General features: G+C 53.2%; 1 protein-coding gene across 4 annotated transcripts in view; it reads right to left on the bottom strand.

The window, feature by feature from the left end:
- LOC136116284 (uncharacterized) overlaps positions 1–26,108 on the bottom strand; it is a 303,754-nt gene that overhangs the window by 261,224 nt on the left and 16,422 nt on the right. For 2 of the 4 annotated variants that reach the window (XR_010653396.2, XR_011736765.1), the window contains one exon: positions 20,093–26,108. The exons of 1 other annotated variant lie outside the window; for it this stretch is intronic. The gene's annotated coding sequence lies outside the window, so the exon portion shown is untranslated. Of the gene's footprint in view, positions 1–14,917; positions 16,245–16,986 lie in introns of those variants that run through there. One more of the 4 variants, XR_011736761.1, reaches the window with a different exon arrangement.

Raw genomic sequence — 26,108 nt, 5'->3', positions numbered from 1 at the left:
TGCTCTGGTACTTCAGTCCTGGTGCTCATCACATGTCCTGAAGACAAACTTATGCACCCCTCTTGTCAACCTTACCCCAAAAGTCACGCCTAGACAAGGCTCCTGAGCTGGGTCTGAGCTTGAGAACTGGGGTCCAGTTGTGACCAGAGGAAGGACAAGGCCTGTCCTGGGTCCTCTAAAAGGCTGGTAGCCTCTGTGATCTCCACCAGAAAAGGAGGCATTCAGGAAACCGTACACCATCTCCATGCCCATTGGAGGCCCTTAGTAAGAGTTCCTCTCTCCAAATATCCAGCCTGACTTGTTGCTGCATAAACAACCTGGAGAAACTGCCCCAGGACCCTCATTCCAGACCCCATCTCCTCCACCCCATACAGGCACTGCTCTTCCCATTATCACTGTGATGGTTCCAGGGGACCCAAGAGTGCAGGAGATGTTGGGTAGAGATATGGTGTCCTTCAGTGCTCCTCATGGTAGCTCCTGCTGGGCTTTGTGCCACTGCTCACAACCCTCTGAGCCTGGATGTTCAGCCAGTTCTCAGTGGTGCTAAACAGGAATATGCCCATGAGCACTGGGAGGAGCGTGGCCACCCAGTCAAGGGCAGTTATTGCCCATCTTGACTCAGCACTGGTGTGGTCACATCTGGAGCAGTGTGTCCCAGTGTGAGGTTCCCCATTCTGGAGGAAAGGGGAGGAGCTGCCATGTGGCCAGAGAAAGTCTGGGTCACATGTGGAGATGTTGAGAGACCCAAACTTCTTCAGCCTGGTGAAGAGGAGGCTGAGGAAATGTGCTGTTTTTACTTAAACTGAGTTAATATTATTCATGCATTTTCCTTCACATCCAGTACAGTCTTTTGTTTAGATTTACTATGAGAATAGTGAGATAATGCTGTTTCTTCCCTGGGATAGAGTTCATTTTTCATTTTAGCAGCTTCACAGTGTTTGCCATTTGCTGTGAAAGGAATGTCAGAACTCACTGATATCTTGGCTGTTGTCAGGGAAACCAAGGACTTCTTTGGCCATCCAGCTGCAGATGCAGATTGGCAGGAGGGGACACAGACAGGACAGCACCTGGATTGACATGCAGGCTGATCAATGAAATATTCTCTATGATTAGCGTCATGCTCAGTCTAAAGCTGGAGCCGGCTTTTAGGGCTTGTTACATCCGTTACTTTGGGTTTTCCAGTTGGTTTGGTTGTTCCATTCACAAGTTTCATTCTGTCAGGAGTTCGATGTCAGTTCGGCCTTTTGCGGTTCTACCATTCTGCAGTTGGCCTTTGGGCCTTTCTGTCTGTTGCCCTTTTGCTCTCTCTTGCTGGGATGGGTTGTTCAGGACCAAGGTGCTCCCTTCTGCAGGACTGGCTGTTCTGTGTGACCGAAGTTACACGGGGGATAGCACTGAGTGTATTTTCTTAATTTAATTTATCTCTTTCTATTTAATTTACCTGGACTATTGTCAGTGAAACCAAGGACTTCTCTGGAGTCCAGCTGCAGGTGCAAATTGGCAGGAGGGGGCACAGACAGGACAGCACCTGGACTGACATCCAGGTCAATAACGAGCTATTCTTTACCATAGGTGTCATGCTCACTATAAAGCTGGAGATGCCTTTTCCACCCAGTTAGTTTTGGTTTGCCGGCTACTTTGGTTGGCTCTGTTTGGAAGTTCCATTCTATTGGGAGTTCAGTGTTAGTTCCGCTTTATGATGTTTTTCTGCTTTTCAGTTGGCCCTTGGGCCTCTCTGCCTTTTGCACTTGTACTTTCTCTTCCTGGGATCAGCTGTTCAGGACCAGGGTGCTCTCTTCTTTTGGGCTGTCTGTTCAGCACAACTGGAGTTATGTGGGGGATTGCACTGAGAATCATATATTTTACTTTATGTATATTTTAGTATATTATTATTTGTAGTGTATAATTTTCACTGTTTTCTTTCTTTTTTTCTTTTTTTTTTTTTTTTTTTTCCCTAAACCCACAAGTTTCTCCCTTCCCTTTCATTTCTCTCCCTTATCCCACTTGGGCACTGGGAGCAGGATGTGAGCAGCTCTCATGGTCTTGGTTGGTGGTTGTGGTAAAACCATGACAAGAAAGGGTAGTAGTAGCTTCAGGAATCTTGAAAATCTCTTTACAAAACGGTAGAGGAAAACAGCATGAGAAAGGAAAACCATCAGAAACTGCAGCTCTGGAGGCCCAGAGTGGAGCTCAGGATAAAGAAATGTCATTCTGAGCACAGTGCTGTGGTCATTCAGAAGAACTCTGGATCAGCCATGACTATGTGTTTCCAGGAACAGCTGGTGAGGATGGACAGACAGCAGCACAGGTGGGGACACACTGGGGTGAGAACAAGGTGGGGAAGCACATGGTGTGTCTGCAGCCTGTGGGGAAACAGCCACAGGCCTGGGACAGTGTAGGATGGACTGTGGTGGAGATGGCCAAGGGCATTGACAAGGCTGGATGTCCCTGAAAGAGCCAAGGTCTTTGTCCCCTTGGCTGTGGCTGATGTCCCTGCAAGAGCCAAGGTCTTTGTCCCCTTGGCTGTGACTGATGTCCCTGACAGCGAGGCCTAAGAGGAGACACATGGTTGTCATGGCCATGGCACCCATTGCCTCCTTGCACCCCCAGGGAGTGTCACACCATTGTCCTGCACTGGGCATCGCACTCCCCACATCCCCAGGAAGAGCCCTGAGCCACACGTGAGGGACAGGATCTCCCTTCCTAGGGACAGGGGCTCAAGGCTTGGCCATTGTCCTTCATCAAACAAACCAAGGTTTTTCTCAGCATCAGAGCTGCTGCACTTTGCCTTTGCCTGATGCAATCACTGCCTCCAATTATCTGCTCTAACGAGTCCCTGGGGAGGCTTTGTCAGTAACAGCCCTCAGTGGGGCCCATTCATGCTTCAAGGTACTTTGGAGTTTGCTTCTGACTTGGACTTCTTGAGCAGATTCTTCAGTCTGTGCTTGGTATCTGAGGTTCATGGACTCAGCACCAAATATGCCATGGGGCTCATTAAAACACAGAAAGTCCTAACGAGCAATGTTTCTTTCCCTAATTTTCTTCAAATCTTCAAGACTTGTAGAACTAACTGGAGAGGTTTCAAGGGGACACTTGCTGATGAAGATTTCAAAGATTTAATGAAGGAGGTATTTTCATTCAAGGGTATTTTCTGTCCTTTTTCAGTGTATAGGAGAAGTGACAGCAGCATTCTACACTGGACATTGATCCAGAGGGTCTCCTGAAGACATCTGGACAGGCAGGAGAACAGTCCCTTGAGGCTGGACACTGTAAGGACAACCTCGCTCCTCACTCCCCACCCCCAGTCTGCCGGTTCCCTCATTGGCCACCAGAGATTGCATCACTTTTCCTCACATCAGACTTCTCCACTGAGCTCTGCAGGAGATGCTGCAGCTCCTGTGCACCAGCTCCACCTGCTCTCCTGTGCAAACACTGCACAGTTTAATAAACAGTAAAACACTTTCCTCAGCTGTGTGTGTAAGCTGGATCTGATGAGGTCCACCATCCACAAGGGACATCCACACAAGAACTGGTTTAGACAGAGAGATAGGAAAGGATAGAAATAAACACAATGAACGTTGTTGACTGCCATGTCCATTAGGGCTCTGAAGAACGGGGCAAGTTTGTAACTCCCTGAAGCTCAAAGCAGAAACCAGACAGTTGAGAGGTAACAGAATGACTGAAAAGCAAGTGGAGGAGAAACCTGAGAGCGCTGGGAAGGGCAAACGTCCAGACAGTGCTGGAAAGTTGTCCTTTGACAGGGACATTGAATCAGGAGAGGTAGGAACTCCTGAATTACAAGGGAGATGAAATAATAGAGAGTTGGTAATAGAAGTACAGGGGAAGACCAGTATTTCTTCTCCTATCCTCAGTACATGTCCAGACAAACATCAGTCGTCAGTTGTCCCACCATAAACAGCCAGTGCCATTTTAGGGGCCCCAGTGCACCTGAGGTGCTGGCCTGGGACTGACATCTATCAGACAGGACCTGGGGAGACCAGAGCACCTTGCAATGCAGGTGGAGCCTGGGCAGGGGTTCCTGGGGTATCCACACTGGCACCAGGTGTTTGTGTCACTGGAGCTGCAGACATTTGTGTCCTAAATCCATTACCAGTTCTGGAAAACTCTTTCCTACTCAAAGAAAAGAAACCCCTCAAAAGAAAAAAGAAAAAGTAAAGTATGTTGACACCTTCCTTTGCTTTGGATCTTTGTCTTCAGTACTTATTTCAATTTTCATTGACATTAACTGACATCTGATGGGCCTGCAGGCATGAAGCCAAGATCATTTTGTGTCTTGCATAGCGCCCCATGCCCTCTAAACCTTCCCTGCCCAGGACTCTTCACACTTTGCCCAGAGCGAGTCACACTGAGGTGTTGGCTGGTTCACTGGCTGAGATGTTGGTTTAGATGGTCACCTACAGCACAGGTGCATCCTGCCCCATCATCGTCTGTTCTGCTCCAGTTAGAAACAGAGCCCAACATCAGAATGGGACCATAGGAGAAGTGAGGTTGAAGGGACCTCAGGATTCTGCAGTCCAACCTGTCAGAAACTGGGTCACACCAAGGTGTTCAAGCCTTGATCCAATCCGAGTTTCAGAAGGACTAGAGAAGTGATGATCCATTTATACTCGGCACTGGTGAGGCCACACCCTGAATCCTGGGGTCAATTTTAGGCCCCTCATGGCAAGGAAGACATTGAGTTGCTGGAGAGAGTTCAGGGAAGGGTGACAAGGCTGGTGAAGGGTCTGGAGCACCAGTCTTATGAGGAGCGGTTGAGGGAGCTGGGGCTGTTCAGCCTGGAGAAAAGGAGACTGAGGGGAGACCTTGTCGCTGTCTACAACTACCTGAAAGGAGGTTTTATCATGGTTGGTGTTGGTCTCTTTTCCTAAGCAGCAAGTGATAAGGCAAGAGGAAATGGCCTCAAGTTGCACATGGAGAGGTTTAGATTGGATATTAGGAATAAATTATTCAGGGAAAGGGTTTTGTAGCAACGGAACAGACTGCCCAGTGAGATTGTGGAGTCACCATCCCTGAAGGTGTTTAAAAGACAGATAGATGAGGCTCTTAGGGACGTGGTTTAGTGCCAGATTTAGGCTATGGATGGACTCAATGATCTTGAGTGTCTCTTACAACCATAATTATTCTATGATTCTATGATAAGTAATTTTTGATATTTTCCGTCTCAGAGGAAGCACATCCCAGTGCGGCATTTAGATGGTTTCTTGGGGAAGTTACTCTCAACACCACCCCACAGGCCTCCATGTCCTCCACAGTGATAGCTGAGGCATTTGTGCTCATTTGCGCTCATTTGCCCCCACAAACACTGTGTGCATGCTCCCATCTGCCCGCTGTGCACACTCAGACTTCTGACCTAGTCATTCAGAGTCCTTCCACGGAGGGACAAACAACCTCTCTCAGATATGGTGAGAGGACAATAATCAAAATGGTGGTTGCAATGGGCTGATCTGTGACGAATGCCTTGGAACAGCAGCCACAGCGCGTCCAGGAACATGGGCAAAGACCAGACCCTGCTCTCCTGGTCTTTCATGTCGCTCCCAGCAGGCCTGGCCATGCAAAATCACTGCTCTGTGCCCCACAGAATCACAGCCTTGTTTGGGTTGAAGAGACCTCTGGAGATCATCCAGTCCAACTCACCTGCTAAAGCAGGTTCACCCAGAGAAGATCGCACAGGACCATGTCCAGGTGGGTTTGAATGTCTCCAGAGAAGGAGACTCCACACCTGCTCCGGGCACCCTGTTTCAGGGCTCTGTCACCCTCCAAGTAAAGAAGTTTATCCTCATACACAGATGGAACCTTCAGCCTGTGCCTGTTGCCCCTCATCCTATCATTGGGCGCCACTGAAAGGAGTCTGGTCCAACCTTTTGACACCCACCCTTGAGATATTTATAAACATCGATAAGATCCCCTCTCAACTTCTCCAGCTGAACAAACCCCCTCTCTCAGGCTCTCCTCATTAGAAAGATGCTCCAGACCAGTTGTCATCTTTGCAATCCACCACTGCACTTTTTCCAGTAATTCCTTGTCTTTCTTCAACTGGGGAGCCCAGAACTGGACCTAGTACCTCCAGATGCGGCCTTGGCAGGGCAGAACAGAGGGGGAGGATTCACCTCCCTTGACCTGCTGGTCACATTCTTGGCAATGCACCACAGGTACCATTGGCCTTCTTGGCCACAAGAGCACGTTGTTGACTCATGGTCAACCTGTTATCAACCAGAACTCCCAAGTCCTTCTCCACAGAGCTACCTTCCAGGTCTGCCCCTAACCTGTAGTGGTGCCTGGGGTTATTCCTCCTGAGGTGAAGGACCCTACACTTGCCTTTGCAGAACTTCCTTGGGTTCTCCTCTGTCCAGTCCTCCAACCTGTCCAGGTCTCGCTGGATGCCAGCACAGCTGGTGTGTCAGCCCTTCCTCCCAGTTTGGTGCTCCCACCCTGCACACTCACACACTTCAGCTTTTCACTGGTATTTTCCTCTCTGGGGCACTTTCCAGCCCAGCCCAGTTTCTCCCCAGCTCTCCCCACCTCCCCGGTCTCACTCCAGCCCAGCCAAGCAGAGAAGCTCCATCTGGACAGGACCTGTAGAATGAAATGGAGGAAACAGAGGTCAGTGACAGTGTCTCTCTGGCTGCCACGCTCAGGCTATCCCGATGACAGGAAGCCTTCAGCTCCCTGTGCCAGCCCCGCTCCCCAGGACAGCACCAAGTCCTGACCCCGGGGCTCTTCAGGCAGCTCCTGCTGCCCCAGGGACAGGGCAGCCTGACCCAAGTTGTCACCCACAGGCAAAGGGTTTCTCTTTCCATGTCTGCACACAAACACTGCCCTGCTCTTCTCCTGGGAGGTCCCATCTCCCCACAGAGCCTTTGCCCAAGGAGAGCACATCCGCTCTGGCCTGGCTGCCATTCCTGCACCCTCTCCCCACGCTCCCCACAGCCCTGAACTGGGGGTTTTGCTCTGTAGATCAAGTGGGCTGTGGTGCCCGGGCTGTGTTGACTCTGCGAGGCCATACTGGTCAGGCTGGGAGGCAGCCCCAGCTGATGGTGGTCACTGCCACTGACCACCTCCCACACAAGCTCTTGGGAGGTCATGGAGGGTGCTCAGAGGGACCCTGCCTTATCCACCATGTGTGTGGGTGCTGGCCACCAACAAGCAACACCTGAACAACCAGCTCGAAGTCTCTTCTAAGCCGCACTGGGACCCTGATCTCCTCACACTGAGCCTACAGAGAAACAAACCAAACAAAGAGCCTCTTCAGCATCTGTTACTAGGGAATGTTCTTCAAGGAACTTTGGAAGAAGACCTAACCCTTCAGGCACTGTGCTAAGGAGATGCCCTTGCTGATGGAGTTGTTGTTCTGAGGCCGGCTCTCTCACACAAGTGCCCGCTGCCTATCCTGGTCACAGGACTGACACACAGTACGACTGTGACAAAGCCTGGGGAGCGCTCAGGCCTTACACCAGCACAAGGGCTGAGAACGAGAGTGGGGAAGTGCAAAGACAACGACTCTGGAAAGAACAAGGCTGGTGCTGCCTGGCAGAGCTGCTCTGCTGGGACTGTTTCCTCCATCTTCACACACAGACACCTCGTATTGAGCTTCACAAAGGTCTCAGAGGAAGGATCTCAGACAAACAATTCATGGAAGGGTCATTTATTTTCTTTACATATACAGAGAGCACGACTTCTCATTTGCAAGATCTTTGACTCAATCTATAACAGTGGACAGAGATGTGGGATGAATAATAACATTTCTTTGTTAGCCATATTATCAGAGTTAAAAAAGCAAACCCAAACAAGTCTTTCCCCAACTGCAAAAAATCATCTACAACTACAAAATATCAAAAACACAGGTTGGACCTGTCATGAGTCATGTCATGAGTGATATGCAGAACATGGAATGTTTAACGCCTTTGAAAAGCATCCAGCCATCAGTTTCCTCAGGGCATCCTTGAGCTCCTGGTTCCTCATGCTGTAGATGAGGGGGTTCACTGCTGGAGGCACCACCGAGTACAGAACAGACACCACCAGATTCAGGCTTGGGGAGTAGATGGAGGGGGGTTTCAGGTAGGCAAATGAAGCAGTGCTGATGAACAGAGAGACCACGGCCAGGTGAGGGAGGCAGGTGGAAAAGGCTTTGTGCCGTCCCTGCTCAGAGGGGATCCTCAGCACGGCCCTGAAGATCTGCACGTAGGACACCACAATGAAGAGAAAACACCCAAATCCTATTAATAGACTAAACACAATAAGCCCAAGTTCCCTGAGGTAGGAGTGTGAGCATGAGAGCTTGAGGATCTGGGGGATTTCACAGAAGAACTGGTCCAGGGCATTGCCCTTGCACAGGGGCAGTGAAAATGTATTGGCCATGTGCAGCAGAGCACTGAGAAACCCAGCGGCCCAGGCAGCTGCTGCCATGTGGACACAAGCTCTGCTGCCCAGGAGGGTCCCGTAGTGCAGGGGTTTGCAGATGGCAACGTAGCGGTCGTAGGACATGATGGTGAGAAGATAAAATTCTGCTGAAATGAAAAACAAAAATAGACAGAGTTGGGCAGCACATCCTGTGTAGGAGATGGCCCTGGTGTCCCAGGTGGAACTGGCCATGGACTTGGGGACAATGCTGGAGATGGTGCCTAGGTCGAGGAGGGCAAGGTTGAGCAGGAAGAAGTACATGGGGGTGGGGAGATGCTGGTCCCAGGCTATGGTGGTGATGATGAGGCCGTTGCCCAGGAGGGCAGCCAGGTAGATGCCCAGGAAGAGCCAGAAGTGCAAGAGCTGCAGCTCCCGTGTATCTGTGAACGCCAGGAGGAGGAACTGGGTGATGGAGCTGCTGTTGGACATTTGCTGCCTGTGGGCATGAGGACCTGTGCAAGGAAGAAAGGACAGTGACAAGTTAGGGGAGACTTCTCTGAAGAAAACAGGCTGTTTCTCATGGAAAACCCCCATCCACAATGGAGGGATGTTTCTGCTCATTCTCTCTTTCTACCAAGTGAGAAAAACAGTTCATCACAGTTTAAAATGCAGCTTGGGCATCTCTTTTCCATGAACACACCTTGGGGGCAAGACCCCTTGAGTTGGTGTCAGAACAAAAACTGACCCACACTCCCACCCCATCTCCACAGAGCAAGAGCACCAGGGACAGGTGGAGAAACAGGGAAGAACACTGCAGTGCTGCCAGAAAATAAAGCAGGGACGGAAAGGCAGACGGGCATGCTGTGGAACCTTCTCCTTACCCAGCTGTGCTGCTCCCACTCACTTAATGACACTGTAGAGCAAGTACTTTTAGCACCTTTTTTGTGTACCACGTTCCAGGAACCCTTCCCCTGGAGGTACAGCTGCTGAGGTGGAGACTGGTGACCTGGAACCCATGGCTTTGGGGCAGAGGCTCTGCTGGGGAGGAGAGGAGACCAGGGGGTTGCACTGGGAAATGTGTCTGCACTCGAGAGGATGTGAGAGAGGTTCCTAAATCCCATCTCCAGCATGTCTGGTAGCAGTTAACTCTTCCTGCCCATGGCTGTGCTGCCTGCAGCTGTGTCTCTGTCCCTGGCTCTGCTCCCTGTCAGTGTCACAGACCCCGTCCCAACCGCTGTGTGCTCAGCTCTGTCCTGCTCACACCTCCTGGCACTGCCCAGGGGCAGCTCTGCATGTGCAGAAGGACTCTCTGCCATGTCTGTGGGGTGATCTGGAGCTCTGAGCAGCCCTGACCCACACAGCATCCTCTCCAGAGCAGAAGCACCTTTCCCACCCTTATGGGCGAACGCTCATTTCCCCAGCAGTTTCTGCCATGGGATCTCCCCGGGCAGGCTGAGCGCTGACCCTGGCAGGCGGCAGAGTCCCTGTCCCGGCACAGCCCTGGGGTGCAGGGACCCTACTCTGCAGGACAGCCCTGGGCACCCCTGGGTGCTCACCCGACTTCACAGCTGTTCAACATTGCCTGACAAGAGCCCCCTCCTTACAGATCCCACCAGCTGTGCCTGTGCCAGTTTTAGGAGATGCCTCCAGGAGCTACAGCTGCATTGCCCTGCACCCAGAGGCTTACCATGGCAAGGGCTGCAAAGGTTTCTCCTCCAGTGAGCTCTCAGTCATCCTCCCAGTCCTGACCACCTTTAATCTCTCTCGGCCTTGCTCGTCTCCCTGAGATCCCCAGGCAGAGCCCTCAGCCCTGCTGCGTGTGCAGAGGAGCTGCTCCTGGGCAGAGCTGTCTCTCTGCAGCGCTGCCGCTTGCCAGGAGCTCCCTGTGTCCCAGGAGCCCAGCCCAGCTCAGCAGCACAGGAACAGCCCAAGGCGCTTTAATGACCCCTCTGGTGGATTTGGTCCTGAGTCCATGGGCCTCAGGCCCTGGAGGAAGCTGATGAAACCTCTGAAGAAGTCAAAGTCAGATTCAAACTCCAAAGTTTCTTGTAATGTTAATGGGTCCCAATGAGTTATATACTGAGAAACCATCCCCAGGGTCAGTTGCAGAAGAAAACTGGAGGCAATGATGACAGATCAGGAAAAGCAAAGTAAAGGTCTCTCTGATGTTGAGTAAACCTGGATGTGTTTCATTAACCAAAGGGTCAAGCCCTGACCCCCAGTCCCCGGGAAGGCAGATCCTGTCCCTCCCACGTTGCCCAGGGCCCTTCCTGGGACAGTGTGATGTGGGGCTGTGCAAGGCCAAGGGCAGGACTACGGTCCCACACCTCCCAGGTTCCTGGCTGGGGAGAAGGAGGCCATGAGGCCCCTGTGCTGGAAGGACAAGGTGTCTCCTCACAGGCATCAGAGGTGCAGACAACAGCCATAGCCAAGGGGAGAAGGAGCTCATGTCTGTTGGGGCTTTCAGCCTCTTTACATCCCTTGATCATCTCCACCACAGCCTGTCCTGTGCTGTGGCATCCCCTGCACCTCTTTCCCTGCAGGCTGCAGACATCCCCCCTGCTGCCCCACCTGGCTCTTGTCTGAGCATCTTCCTTCCTTTGCTGAGATCTCTGCATCCTCCCCAGCTGTTCCTTGAAGCACAAAGCCTTGGGCTGATGCAGACTCCCTCTGCTGACCTGCTCCACCACAGCACTGCCCTTCCAGTCACATTCCTTTCTGCTCATGTCCAGCCTGGACCTCCCCAGGTGCTCTTTGTGCCATTATTTCTTTCTCAAGCTCTTTCCCACTATGAAGAAAACCCCCACCACCTCTGAAACCACCCTTCAAGCACTCTCAGGCTACTCCTGCACTGCTGCAGCCTCCCCAGTGCTGCTGGGCCAAAGCAGCAGAGTAATGTTACAGTGCTTGGCAGACGGAAAGGTAGGGCTGAAACTGGGCAGCATGAGAGTGAGTAAGCCCTGCTGTCCCCAAGGACAGAGAGAAACAGGCTGGGAATGACAGACCCGTAAGGAAATGTGTGTTTAGTCAGTGGTGTCTCTGCTGCCCCTGAGGTACTTGGGCAGACGTGTCACTGATCTGTGGGAATGACAAAGTGCTGCTGACAGGCCCAGTGTGACAATGGTTTGTCTGTGCCTTGATCGTGTTATCAAGACAGTGAGAACAGGGTTGTGAAAAGAATGAAAGGAAATTTCGAAATGTAGCTATACCCAAGGACAGCCCGGTGTGATGTGCTACCTTTTCATGGGCTGCCCTACATCTACTGGACAGAGAAGGGGCAGATCTTGCGATGCTTCAGAGGTGGGAATGAGTTTCTCGCACAAAGGCACTGAATCTGTCTGCAGTGCTGTCTGTGTGTCTGTCCCACACTCACTGTGAATGGGGATGGCTACCCTGGACAGGACCATCACTGTCCCTGCCTAATGCATGTAGGGGTGTGTGAGAGCCTTGGCAACTCATGTAACACTGCAGGCCTATAACTCACATTAAAGGGAATAACTGTCCTGAATTCGATTTGTCAATAGAATTATAGAATAATTTCAGCTATAAGAGACTTTCAGGATCACGGAGTCCAGCAATAACCCAACTCTAGCACTAACCCATGTCCCTAAGAAATCCATCTAAACATCCTTTAAACCCCTCCAGGGATGGTGACTCCACCACTTCCCTGGGCAGCCTGTTCCAATGCTTCACAACCTTTTCCATGAACAAATGTCTCCTAATATCCAATCTGAACCTTCCCTGGCACAACTTGAGGCCATTTCCTCTTGTCCTATCACTTGCTACTTGGGAGAAGAGACCAACACCCACCATGCTACCACCTCCTTTCATGTAGTTGTACAGACCAATATGGTCTCCCCTCAGTCACCTGGGGACACGTTGCCTCATGTTCAGTTGCTGTCAACCAACATCCCCAGATCGCACTCTGCCAGGCAGCTTTCCAGCCACTCTTCTTGAGCCTGTAGCGGTTGTTGTGACGCAAGTGAAGGACCTGGCACTTGGCCTTGTTAAACCTCAGACAACTGGCCTCAGCCCAACAATCCAGCTCATCCGGATCCCTCTGCATGGCCTTCCCCCCCTCCAGTGGATCAACACTCACACCCAACTCGGTGTCATCTGCAAACAGTAAGTGCACTCAATCACCTCATCCAGATCATTGATAAAGAGATTAAACAAAATTGACCCCAATACTGAGCCCTGGGGACACCACTCATGACCGGTCACCAACTGGATTTGGCTCCATTCACCGCAACTCCTTGGACCTGGCCTTCCAGCCAGTTCTTTATCCATCGCAGATGCAGCATCCAGGCCATGAGCTGCAGCTTCTCCAGGAGATGCTGTGGGATACGGTGTCAAAGGCTTTACTGAAGTCTAAGGACACAACATTCTCGTCCTTTCCCTCATCTGCCAGGGGGTCACCTTGTCATAGAAGGAGATCAGGTTGGTCAATCAGGACCTGCCTTTCATAAACCCATGTTGACTTGGTCTGATGTCTTGGTTGTCTTGTATGCGCTGCCTGATGTCACTTGGGATGATCTGTCAGACTGACAATTCTGTAGTTCCCTGGATTGTCCTTCTGGCCCTTCTCGTAGATGGGTGTCACATTTTCCAACTTCCAGTCAACTGGGACCTCCCCACTTAGCCAGGGCTGCAGCTGAATAATTGAAAGTGGCTCAGTGATCACCTCTGCCAGCTCCCTCAGCACCCTTGGGTGTATCTCATCTGGCCCCATAGACTTGTGGGTATCCAAGTGGTGTAGCAGGTCGCCAACCATTGTCCCTTGCACTACTGGGGCTTCATTCTGCTCCTTGTCCCTGTCTCCTGTCTCAGGGGGCTGGGTACCTGGAGCACAACTGCTCTGACTCTTAAAGACTGAGCCAGAGAAGGCATTTAGCATCTCAGCCTTTCCCTCATCGCTGTCACTGTGTTTTTCCCCACACACCAGAGGGTGGAGATGCTCTTAAATTATCCTTTTGTTGCTGATGGATTTATAGAAGTATTTTGTGTTGTCTTTTACCGCAGTAGCTGGGCTCAGGTCTGGTTGGGCTTCAGACCTCGTTTTGTTCCTGCATAACTTCACAGCATCCTTGCAGTCCCCTTGAGTTGTTTCCCAAGGGACTCGGTCAACCATCCCCCTGAACAGGTCCAAGTTTGCTTTTTGAAGGCCAAAGTACCAGTTCTGCTGAGCACCCTTCTAACTTCTCCAAGGATAATCAGCTCATTTATTTCATGATCACTACACCCAAGGTGACCTCCAATGAGTTCTTCTCTATTGACAAACAACAGATCCAGTGGGACTCCTTCCCTGGTAGTCTCACTGACCAGCTGTGTCAGGAATTGTCTTCCGTACACTCCAGGAGCATCCTGGACTGTTTCCTCTCTGCTGGGTTGTACTTCCAGCAGACACCTTGTAGGGTGAAGTCCGCCATAAGAACAAGGGCTGGTGATCGGGAGACTTCTCCCAGCTTTCTGTAGAATATTTCATCTGCCTGTTCATCCTGGTTGGGTGGTCTGTAACAGTCTCCCACCAGGATATCTGCCTTGTTGCCCTTTGCCTTGATTCTTGCCCATAGACACTCAACCCTATCATCACCCTCCTAAAGTTTCAATCAAAACCCTCTCTAACATACATGGCTACCCCACCTCCTCTCCTTCCTTGCCCGTCCTTCTGAACAGTTTATCACCATCTATTGCAGCGCTCCAGTTCTGAGAGTCATCCACCATGTTTCTGTGATGACAATTAAATCACAGCTTTTGTACCTCACAAGGGCTTCCAGCTCCTCCTGTTTGTTGCCCGTGCTGCGTGCATTCATACAGATGCACTTCAGTTGTACCATTGATTGCACTGGGTCGGCAGACCGAAGGCCCTCAGATGCCAGCATGTCGCCCTTGGCTGTGTCTCTGCCACATCTGGTTTTGTCTCCTCCCCCTTCAAATCTTGTTTAAAGCCCTCTCAATAAGTCCTGCTAACTTAATATAGGGGGTCAATGGGGGTCAACGTGAGTCAGCGGGGGTCAATTGGGGGCAAAGGGGATCAGTGGGGGTAAATGGGAGTCAATAGGGATCAATGGGGGCTAATGGGGGTAAATGAGGGTCAATGGGGATCAATGGGAATCAATGGGAGACAAAGGGAGTCAACGGGAATCAATGGGGGTCAATGGGGTCAATTGGGGGCAATGGGAGTCAATAGGGGTTAATGGGGGTCAATGGTAGTCAATGGGGGGCAATGGGAGGCAATGGGGATCAATGGGAGTCAACGGGGATCAACGGGAGTCAACGGGAGTCAATGGGGATCAAGAGAAGTCAATGGGGGTCAATGGGGGGCAATGGGGATCAATGGGAGTCAACGGGGATCAACGGGAGTCAACGGGAGTCAATGGGGATCAAGGGAAGTCAGTGGGGGTCAATGGGGTTCAGTGAGAGTCAATGGGAGTCAATGGCGGTCAACGAGTGTCAATGGGAGTCAATGATGGTCAATGGGAGTCAATGGGGCGGTCAATGGTCCATAAAATAAGACTAAGAATCACTTTTTTGTGGTAGTTTTGTAACACCATCTGAATTTTGGTCAACAAGAGGAAGCATGGTTGACAGAGTCTGTTTTCTGAGAGCAACGTGTTCCTGCACCTTTCCCGTCTTTCTATGGTGAAGGATTCCTTCCCTTGCAGAGAGGACTGCGAGACCCGCTCCTGTCAGGTGGGTCTTTGCCTCCAGACGTGGCGCAGCCTCTTCCATTGTGACATCACCCACTGCCGCTGATGTCACAAAGCAGCGTCAGCGCTGAGGTCGGCACAGCAGGGTATAAGACCAGGGGTCTCCCTGCGCCTCGGTCACTCTCGATCTTGAGGGAATCGAGATCGCAGAGTTTTTGGCTCACTCCTGAGCGAGCGAGATGCTTGTTATCTGCACCTCAGCAGGTACCAAGGGACACCCAGAGAAGGTTGAATTTCTGAACGGGTATGTTTGAAAAATCCTCCTCCCCTTTCCCCAGCTGTGTTTTCCACCTCGTCAGCTGGGGTGGGTGGAGGGTGGACAGGAGAGGAACACGAGGGCAGCCTGAGAGCTGGGTCTGGAGCTGCTGGAAGGCAGCAGTCGCCTTTCAGTCTCTTCATGAACACAAGGGCTGGGCCCAGAAAGGCTTTGATCTCTGCAGAATGAGGGACAGGTCCATTTTGAATCTCATGGAGAGAGTCCCAGGGGGTGGCCCAAATACAGTCTGCCATAGTATCACACACCCCCCGCCTGGCAGCTGTTGAAATGTAGGGGCACAGGATGAACCTTCTCTTGAGAGGTTGGAGAACAGGATCAGCACAAGTGCCAATTGGACGGTGGGCAGGAGAAGCAGGCGTTCATTGTGTCCCTTCCATTTCCAAAGGATCCCTCTCCATCCCCACAGATGTGAAGCGTGGCCAAAGCCCTTGTTGCAACTCCTGCCCTTAATCTGGACAGGTACCGCCAGCTTCACCAGCCTTTTCTTTATCTGCTCTGCAGGAAAATGAAGACGCTGAAGGCAATGATCCTGGTGCTTTTTCTCGGTCTATTCTCTTTCGGTGAGTCTCTGCAGAGCTCCCACCTGAGGATGGTGCTTTAGGAGGTACTCGGGGCTCCATCCTGCCCTGTTCCACTTCCCCCGCTGGAGCAGAGGAGCTCAGCTGAGAGCAGAAAGTCCCCGGCAGAGCTGTGCCAGTCCCTGCTCCAGCGGGATGGGTGTGGGTGAGGAAGGGCTGAGTTGCCTTCCCCAGGTTGGCTGGGCCAGGTCTCTTCAGCCCAGGGAGAGGCCGTGGCTGAGCTCTCCTGCCTCAGGGGCTGAGAATCTTCTGCAGGACAAGGAGCACAGTCCAGGGCAGGGAACGTCCATCTGTTCTGGAGCCCGTATGCCATGATGGCCCCTGTCAAAGGCAACAAGAGGAGAGACAACTATGGCACTTGGGAGAGACACAGAAAGGGGAGTGGGCAGCCCGAGGCATAACCCAACGTTAGACCAGGTTCTAAGCTCTGGTGTGTGTCTGACAGGTGTTTACCACGTGGGACAACTTGGTGCAAAAAGACTCTGGAGCACCGCAGGAGAGTTAGAAGTGCTGAGAGAAACCCTGCCCCTGCCAGACCAGCTCCGTAAGCTCCAGGAACAGCTTTATCATCTGCGCTGGAGCACAAAGGATGTGGCTGAGCAGGCTCTGCAGGAAGGCGTGAAGCAGGCAAAGGTCCCAGGCTTTACCGGATGGGTAAGGGCACAAGGCAGAAGGATCTGCTCAAGGGTTTTATCCTCCCTCCGGCACGTATCCTGCTCCATTCCCTGTCACAGCCAGCAGGCTGGTGCTGCTGGAACAAATGCTGTCATGGCCACACTTCCTTTTGGGGAAGAGAGAGCGTGACGGGAATGACAGCTGTCTGAGTCGAACCTTCCTCTGCGCCCAGATCTCAGGTCCTCCTCAAGGGAGGGTTGGAAAGAAGGAATGGTCTCAGAGGTCCACAGTTAAGCCAGGCCTATCTCATGCCCAGAAGGCTTGTCTGTCCGTGCTGCCTGGCCTGGGGCCTCTCCACAGGAAAAGCCCCTTCCCACAGCTCCAGCACTCAGAGCAGTGGAGTGAGCAGCCCCCCCTTTCTGATCCCATCAATCACAGCAGAGCAAACCTGGGAGGCTTCCAGGCAATGTGGGCGTTCCTTCCATCTGAGATGGGCCTTGTCCCCTTCACCTTGGCTGGCCTTGCAGGGGAGCTGCTTGCCCCGTTCCTTTCCCTTCTAACAGGTGCTCTCCTTTGTGTTCCTTCCCAGGCTGTTCAGGAGATCATCAATCAAGCCCTGGAGAAGCTGGAGGAAATCCAGGTCCCGATGCCGGATTACGCCCTGAAATCAGCAGGTGCAGTGGCACTGTACAAACAAACCAGTTCCAAAGCGCTTCCTCTCCAGATTGACAAGATGGGCATTGGAATGTGCCCAGGGGTAGGAGAGAAGGGGCGAGAAGTCAAGGGTCACCTCGTGCCCTAAAAGTGTTCCCACTGACAGAGCCTGTAACGGGCCAGACCCCATGGGAAGAACAGAAAGGCTGGTTCATAGTCTTGCCTATTTCCACGGCCAGATATGACAGCTTGATGACTCACTACTGTGTGTTCCAGAGGGGTCGTGCAAAGGGGAACCCACTGTAGGACATGGATGACAACTGAGAAACCTTTTCCAAGTCAACAGTGCAATATTCCTCCTGACACTGCCTGGTGATCATGCTCATGTTTGAATTTCCAGGGGCAGCCGTCATTCGGTCCAGGACTTCTCCATCCCTCCGGAATGCTAAAGCAAAGGTGTTCTTGTACTCCCTTCCGGTGATGGATTACATGAGGTCCCCTGAGCTGATTCTGGAGGTAGGAGCACCAAGCAGCAGTAAAACAAAGGTCAGGAGAATGAACCACACACGCTGCTCAGAGTTGCCTTTCTCCCTGTCTTTGCTCCTGGAAGCTTCTTCTCCTGCCCCCTTCTCGCATGCACCTGCTCTCCTCCTGTGTCTCCCTGCTGAGTATTTCTTGTCCTTTCAGGCAGAAAATCATCCTGGCAACTGCTGGCCCTTCCCAGGGAGTCAGGGACACGTGTTCATCAAGCTGTCCATGCCAGTCGTTCCCAGAGCTGTCACCATGGACCATGTCTCAGGGACAGCGTTCCATGGAGAAAGTCTCTCCGGAGCTCCCAAGGACTTCGCTGTCTATGTAAGTGATTTCTCTAGAGTCGGGGGCAGGGGGTTGCACAGCATTTCTAAGCAGGGGATGAAGATGGGTCGAAGATTCTGGTGGCCCGAAGCTTCCTCCTGGCTCTCAGAACAAAGAGGCTCCTTGGTGTTGCTTCCTTCCCATTGTGTTCCCCTTTTATTCAATGTACCACTTGAAGCTTCTGGGGCAAGATGCTACTCCAGGAGCCACAGGGAAAAGGAGCTGGACAGTGCATGGTCCTAAACCATCTTGGCTTCCAACCCCAGTGGCATTTGTGATCCTCAGATCACCTCCCTCTCACTGGGAGCGTCTACTCCTTTTCTGACAGGCAGCTTGGACTCGTTGAGTAGGCAAGTGTGGTGTGCTGCCCACCTGACGCTTCTCGTCTTTCTCTTTTGCTCATTGTCCTTGGACTACGTAGCTGAAATAACCCTGTACTTCACCGGCTGAAGTTCAGTATTCCATGGTGCACCACATGCTCTTGTTTTCTCCACCCATCTTTCTGTAGGGTTTCAAGGAAGAACACGAGGAGCAGGGAACGTTCCTGGGACAGTTCACTTTCCTGGCGGCGCTGAATCCCAGTCAGACCTTCCAGCTGAAGGTATGGGGACACAGAGGGAGGAGAACTGTAGGAGAGGAGGAGAAATGCGGCTGGATGGGGAGAGGCTTCCCTGCCAAAGGGAACAGGCAGCCCTGTCCTTGAGCGTGTGCCACGCTGGCCTTTCTTCTGCTCTAACTTCCTGGTGGCGGATGCCTGCGCTGCCGCTTTTCTCTTTCATTTTGGGTTTAAACTTCAGTACTTAGGAGCATTACAGTTGAAGGTGGAATCAGAAGGCAACAAGACATGTTGGGACTGCCCATTGGGATAAAAGCCATTTTTGGAGCTCCGCATTGGGATTAAAAGGCATTTTGGGACTCCCCATTGGGATTAAAGGCAGTTTTAAGGTTCTCCATTGATCCCCATTGAACCCCATTGACTCCAATTGACTCTCATTGACTCCCATTGATTCCCATTGACTCCCATTGTCTACCATTGACTCCCATTGACTATCACAGAACCCCATTGACCCCCACTGAGAAATTTGTTGGTTTCAAGTCTCCCCAGAGCAAAATTTGTCAAATGCGAGGTGAAATTTGTCAGTTTTGAGTCTCCCCAGAGGAAAAAAAATGTCAGTTTTGAGGTGAAATTGTACACCAGCACTGGGTCTTCTGACTGTGGAAGCCTGTGCCCCAAAGCAGGCGAGAACTTTCCAGTGTATTTGCTGAGGCATCTGGTCGCTGCTTCTTCCTGTGCTGTTCTCATGGCCCGATGTGGTTGAGCAGGATAAGAACGTCTGCACCACGACAGGTCAAAAGCCCCCGCGGGGCAGCAGGAAGGAAACTGTTGATGGAGCCCATCGCCGCAGTGCTTCTGTCAGTGCTCACGGGCCAGAGAGGAAAAGGTGACTCATTTCTCCTTGTCATTGCAGAACGAGTTCCCTGGGGTCGTGAATTACATCAGGCTGGAAGTGCTGAGCAACTGGGGCCACCCGGACTACACCTGCCTATATCGGTTCAGGGTGCACGGTGATCCACCCAAAGACGGGGGAGACACCGCAGTTTCATCTGTCAATAAATTCCATTAATGTTCACCCCGTCGAGTTCCTGTCTGCTTTGCCTGTGTTGCTGCCTGGTCCTCCCTGAGCTCACTGGAGCTCCCCATCCTTCTCTAAATCCACCAGTTTATGGGAGACTTCAGGAGTCCACAGCAAGATTGTCCTTGTTAGGGAAAACAGGAAAACTCAGTCACAAATCTGCAGAAAGCCTGACATCCACACACTTGCTGCGACACAGGAACATCAGCAAGGCCCTGCCTGTACACCAAAGATTAAATTAATGGACAGGTTTCCTGTGCAGGAAGCAACTAAGGATGAGCTGAGTGTCACCATCTTTTGTTACCTGTTTTCACAAGAGGCAGATGCTGCTTCAGCTGCCATCTTCCAGTCTGTTGCCGATAAGAAAATGGAAGTGTGGGTTTTTGTAAGAAGGAAACGTTAATTGGAAAGTCGGTTCATGGACTTATTTGCCTCTCTGGGCACATATAGAGTTAATAGCCAGGAGCTGTTACAGAGTGATTAGCAAAGCAATCCCAGGACACTTAAGAGATCCCATACCCACACCAGTCTGTCTTTCCTTTTCACCCGAGTTCCCCAAGCCCCAAGGCCATAGAGACTCATAGGGACCCATAGAGACCCATGGAGACCATAGAGACCCATGGAGACCATAGAGACCATAGATGAATGAGACAGGTAAACTGAGGCAGTCTGTAAACCTTCCAGTACCCAACCACACGATCCAACACGTCCTCACCAAACACCGCTCCCCTTCCCGCCCGTTGATGTCACACACAGACAGTTCCCCTCAGTCCATGCGCAGCCCCTGTGAAACGTCCATGAAATGTCACAACAGCCCGTTGAGCTCCCGGTGTCCGTGGCTTTGGGCTCCATCTGTTCCGTGGCCGCTCTGGACAGCACAGGCGTCGTTCCGTGGGGTCACGGGCACCAAACTCAGCTCGGGTGGGAGCCAAGAGGGTGCCCTCGTGTGCAGGGCCCAAAGCGCCATCTGTAGCATCTGCCCGTCCTTTGAGTGCCCAGAGCCTCCTCCTTGGGGCCAAATCCTCATGTTTAGGGTCCCAACGTGTCTTTTATCACCCACGGCCTCTGTCCAGAGCCCACAGATTCATTTTTAGGTGGAGCCGCTGCCTGGCAACAACCACCCAGAAGTCTATGGGGAGTCAGTGGACCCAGGACAGCCAATCACATTTGAGGAGGCGGGGCAAGTCAAGTGATTGATATGTAACCAGCCAATCAAGCTTTGAGGTCTGCAGGAAAGGTAGGAAGAGGTGAATGAACTGGGCAGCGTTTAGGGGCGGGCTGTGCTGGCTGCGCCAATCACGTGTGGTGGGGTGAAGCACATGGATGATTGACAAGTGGCCTGACCAATCACTGGATGGGAGGAGCTGGGGGAAATCCTGGACAGCCAATCAGAGGAAACATCACCTCAGGGCAGGGTGGGCCCCAAACCAGGGCAGAGTGACAGCCCAGGCAGCCAATCCCAGGCAGTATCACCTCAGGGCGGGAGACTGACAGCCCTCCCAACCAATGGTGGTGAGGAGTGATGAGAGCAGAAGGCGGCTCCGCGGGCGCCCAGGCCGAGCTCTGACATGGCGCACGTCAGGCTGCCCCGAGCTCCAGCAGCCCTGGCCCAGCCCCGGGGCCCCTTCCTCTCTGCCACCCTCCCCGTCCCTCCCGTCCCCCCAGCCACCCCCCTGTTCCAGACCCCGCGTCTCCGTGGCACCACCCGCTCACACAGTCAGGATCCCAGGCCGTGCCGCTGGAATGCAGCCGGGGCCATCCGGCTAATCGCCACTGCCGCCGACCGCGTCCAACCATCGTGGCCCTGCTGTACCGTGGGCCACAGCCCCCGCCGTGGGGCAGAGGCCCCGCCAGACCCAGCACCCGCCATCCTGACAGGGCCTGAAGAGGGCCCAGCATCTAAGAAGCTCCATCTCTGCTCTCTCACGCATGGTGGGAAATGCCCCGTGGCGCTGGTTCCAGCAGTGGAAGCGGAGCCGCTGGCAGCGGAGAGCCCAACCCATCTGGGCTGCTGAATCATGGAGATATTGCTGCCCGCTGGAGAACCTGCCTGTGAGAGTTTGCCACGGAGAAGCCGTGTGCCCGAGAGTCCGTCCAGTGAAGAACCCGATCGAACAACCAGCAGGGGGATCGAGCTGCCCAGGTTAAAGTGGCTGAGATAGATTTGCATGGGCAAGATGAAGGTGAATTATTGGTGGCCCATTGGGCCCACGATGCCCCAGGTCATCGAGGAAGGGATGCAACATATACACGGGCTCATGGTCGAGGGGTGGACTCGACCACAGATGCTGCTGTTCAGGTTATTCACCACTGTGAAACATGCGCTACGATCAAGCAAGACAAGCGGTCAAAGCCTGTGTGGTATGGGGGCGACGACTGGAGTGTCTGTATCACAGCGCCACAAACCTGCCACGGCAAGAGCTCCGTGCTTACAATGGTGGAAGCCACCACTTGATGGCTGGAAACATGCACTGTGCCCCACGGCACCGCCCGCAGCACTGTCCTGGGCCTTGAACAGCAAGTTCTGTGGCGATGCGGTGTCGCTGGGGAGTAATTTAGGGTTCTGCTCAGTGCAGAACAACACTTGGATTTCTTAAAGACAAGTGCAACTTCAAGAATTCAGTGGCAGGTTCACTCTATTATTTACTGCATGGGGGAAATACGCCAAGCCAAATGCTGCTGGCCTTCTCTCCAGATGCCTGTAGCCGTTCACGGAGCAAACTGCCAGGATTCTTGCCTCCCTGAAAACCGTTCGCACTGGGGTCCATGCTTAAAGCTCCAGTGGCAAACTTCTCTGATTCCACGTGGGCTTTGTTGTGTTGAGCTGTAGACATCGTTTATTGTCCATAACCTTGCAGGTGCTGTTTTGCCTGGACGCAAATTCCTTTCTTCTCAGCAAAGTGCAATATAGGCCTTATCTTGAAAGTGTTCAGTGTAGTTTGTAGTTGCTTTTGGTAGATATGAGCAGAAGTTTACAGCTTAAAATTTTAGCAAATCCAGCCTACCAAGTAACATGAAGCAAAGAGTATATTAAAAATCATACAACCTTATGTCCCTAAATAATTCATTATATTTAGTGTGCATCTACTTAAGGTAAATGATTACTATTAAACTTAAATTGGGCTCATCCATTGACCTCTGAGTAGTAAAACCCTTGCCACACAGCTTACTTATTTAGCTGGGAGAGCTCAAAGCGGGCTCCTCCAGGCTGTCGCATTTATGGAGTGAAGTGGTTGATTCGTAGTCAAATTGCACACAGCAGGAAAAGTTTGCATGAGACTCCCTGTGCTCACAAGTTCCCAGCGTTCAGTTGCCGTTCTGCTTCCTTGTGGGTCTCCTGGCAGGAGTTCTTGGCCTGGTTACAGCTCAGCCCCTTCCCTCCTCTGCATTCTGGACCAAACTGCTGCGGGTTTGGCTGGGGGTGATTGGGGGGTCGAGTGCATCTGTCACACATGGCAACCCAGAGAGAACTGAGCCAGCCAACGGGATCCTTTCCGCAACATCCTCATAGACACCTGGAGCAAGGAGCGTGGCATTGAGTGTGTCTGTGACACCCCCATCGTGCACCAGCCGCTGGGAACATGGAGCGGTGCAGCAGACTGTTCAAGACTCTGCTCAGAGTGGGATGGGTGATGAACTTTTAGAAACTGGGATGGAAATTTAGCAGCCAGGTGCCCAGGGCTGAGCTGGCCTGTGCCTCCCAAGGGGACATCCTGACCCTCCCCACCCAGGCACAGGGTCACAGTGGGGCCCTTTGTGACCTCACTTGGTGACACCCACTGCCCCGCATGTGATCAGTGCAGCTGTGTCCCCAGCCCACACTGTCCGACAGGACGGTGACGGGACAGGGTGCGAGCACGGAGCTGGCGAGAGCCCCTAGCGTAGCCCACGTCTGTCAGAGAATCAGAGAATTTTTTGGGTTGGAAGAGACACTTGAGATCATCGAGTCCAACCACAACCCAGCTCTAGCTGCCCCTGGCAGACTCGGAGCAAGGAGCTCCTGAGCTCAGCTCACGTCTTTCCCCAACGAGGAGCACACGAGCGCAGCCCACACCTTTCACCGCTGCCTCTGGCAGAGCTGCAGCACCGAGGAGTTTTGAGGAAGCGTCCGCCTTCCCCATCCATAGTCCTTCCGTTTGTCTGCAAAATGGCAGAGAGGCCCCCCATCCAACCTAGGCTGGCCTGGCAGGAGGAGGTTGGGGCTCCCCAGGAGGTCAGATCTCCACCAGAGCCCAACCAGGTGGATGTGGTCCAGCCACTGCAGATCGGTGAGTGAGGGGCCCTGATTGTCTGGGCGGGGTGGGGCCCAGCAATCGCTCTCTGCTCCACACCAGGATCACGCTTCCCCTCACGCTGGCAGGGGGTTCCATGGCTGGTGGGCATGATGCTGCCTGAAATCCAGGGCTGCTCCGAGCTGGGAGCCGGCCCCAGCACAGCTTCTGCGGGCAGAGGGGACCCAGCTCCTGCTGCAGGGCACGGGCAGCGAGAGGCAGCTGGGCGGGCAGGAGGCACCGTGCTGCGGGATGGGGACCTTTCCTGCCCGTCTGAAGCGAGTTCCTCACCCACTGCACTGGGGGCTTTCCCCATCCTGCCTGGCTCCAGCATCTCAGCCCGTCTGCCGGGCACCCTCCAGCCCCACACGCACGGGGAGACTGTGCCGGGGCAGCGGGCACCGGGATGGACGTGGGGCAGAGCTCCTTCCTCTGCTCTCTCCTGCCTGCAAACCCTCTCTGCAGCCCTCCCTGCTCTCCTCCTTTATTAGATGCTGGCTGGTTACCTGTCTACCAATTCGAAAGGAGACGCGTGGACTCCATCGTGTCCTTCGTCAGCAGCCCAGAAAAGGTAACCGTGGCCGTTTGGAGGGCGGCTGAGCCGGTGTCTGCTGACAGGGGCTCTGCTGCGGGGCTGCTGGAGGGAGCTGGCTGGGCAGAGCTGCTGCTCCCAGGTCTCCAGTTGTCACTGGATCCCCATGCTGTGGTGCCACTGGCTCTGTGTCCCCATCTCACACTCCCTGTTTGTCTCTCTGTCCCCTGGCTGCCAGGAGGAGAGTCAGAAGATTCCATTTCTTCAGAACATTTGTGACCTGTGCTACAAAAGCAAGCGCCACGGCCTCCCACAGGGCCTAGATCTCTTCTGCCAGAGATACGAGCTGGCAGAGAATATCAAGGTGAGGGGACACCTGGCGTCTCTGGGGAAGGGGGCGATGCCCCCGGCACCCTGTGAGGACAGCGTTGGGCAGGGCCGGGGGCTGGCGGCACTGGGTGCTGGTGGCACTGGGTGCTGGCAGCTGCCAGGTCCCATCCCGGCTGTGTTCTGCAGGTGCTGCTGGAAGAGGAGCCCAGGAACAAAGTGCGCACGGCGGTGCGGTGGAACGCCATGCTTGCCATTGCCGAATTGAGGTACCTGCCCATCCCTCCCGCGGACCCCTGCACAAGATCTCAAGGCACTGCTCCAAATACCAAAGTGTGACTGGCTCCCCTCTCTCTGCAGCGCGGTGGAGAGGGCGCTGGAGGGCAAGGAGGCAAGCCTCCTCCAAGCCTGCTTCTCTAGTGTCTTCTTGCTTCCTCCAGAAGAGAAAATGCAGGATATGGGCCGTTATCTCTTCTTAAAAGTAAGTGCTTGGTGAACTACGGGAGCCCACAGTCCCTCTGGCTGCTCCCTGTTCACCCCGTGCTGACATATAACCAGAGATACAAGGCAGGGTTGGTCTCAGCTCTGCTTTCACACCCTCGTGCCTTCGTCCACTGCCAGTTGTCCTGGCCACATCCAGTGCCAATTGCTGCTCTGCCTGTAGCAGATTATTTGCCCCTGAGTCTCTCCCAGGCACAGCAAATCAGCACAGGAGTTGCCTCTTGGCACTGAGAGTTCAGATCAGTCCCCCGTGTGTGAAACAGATGGCAGGAAACACAGCCAAAACTCGTTGTCTTCTTGCAGGCCGTGGAAGCCATGGACAACATGCTGCAGGCATTGGTGCTCGGCTCTTCAGCCTCCAGAGTGAGCGAGCTGCTCCAGAATATCTTCCAGGTCTGGCGTGTGCAAAGAGTGGGCTTCACAAGGGCTGTTCCTCACTCTGGAGGTGACAGTGCCACCCGTGCCGTGCAGAGAGCGCTGCCGGGAGGGTGCCCACCTCCCCGGGGAGCCAGGGGCTGCCCGCCAGGCTCTTCCGCAGCGCAGTGGCCACAGAGGGTGGCATCTGCCTTCCTGCCTGGCCACGGGGCTGGCCCGGGGCGTTTGTCCCAAACCTGCGAGGGGTCCGAGGGCAGGAACCCCACTACAGGCTTTGCTCGAGAACAGAGTCCAGCCCAGGAGTTGGGCGGTGCTGCTTCTGCTGGAGTGCTGGCTGCTCCCAGGGCTCACTAGCAGCTTCTCTCTTCCCAGATGCTCTTGACATACACCAGCTCTGAGAGAGAATGTGTGCAGGAGAGGG

The sequence above is a fragment of the Patagioenas fasciata genome (genome assembly GCF_037038585.1).
Source record: "Patagioenas fasciata isolate bPatFas1 chromosome 6 unlocalized genomic scaffold, bPatFas1.hap1 SUPER_6_unloc_2, whole genome shotgun sequence".
NCBI classification, from domain to species: Eukaryota; Metazoa; Chordata; class Aves; order Columbiformes; family Columbidae; genus Patagioenas; species Patagioenas fasciata.
The sequence above is the reverse complement of the archived record's forward strand: the minus strand, read 5'-3'. Positions and strand labels throughout refer to the sequence as shown.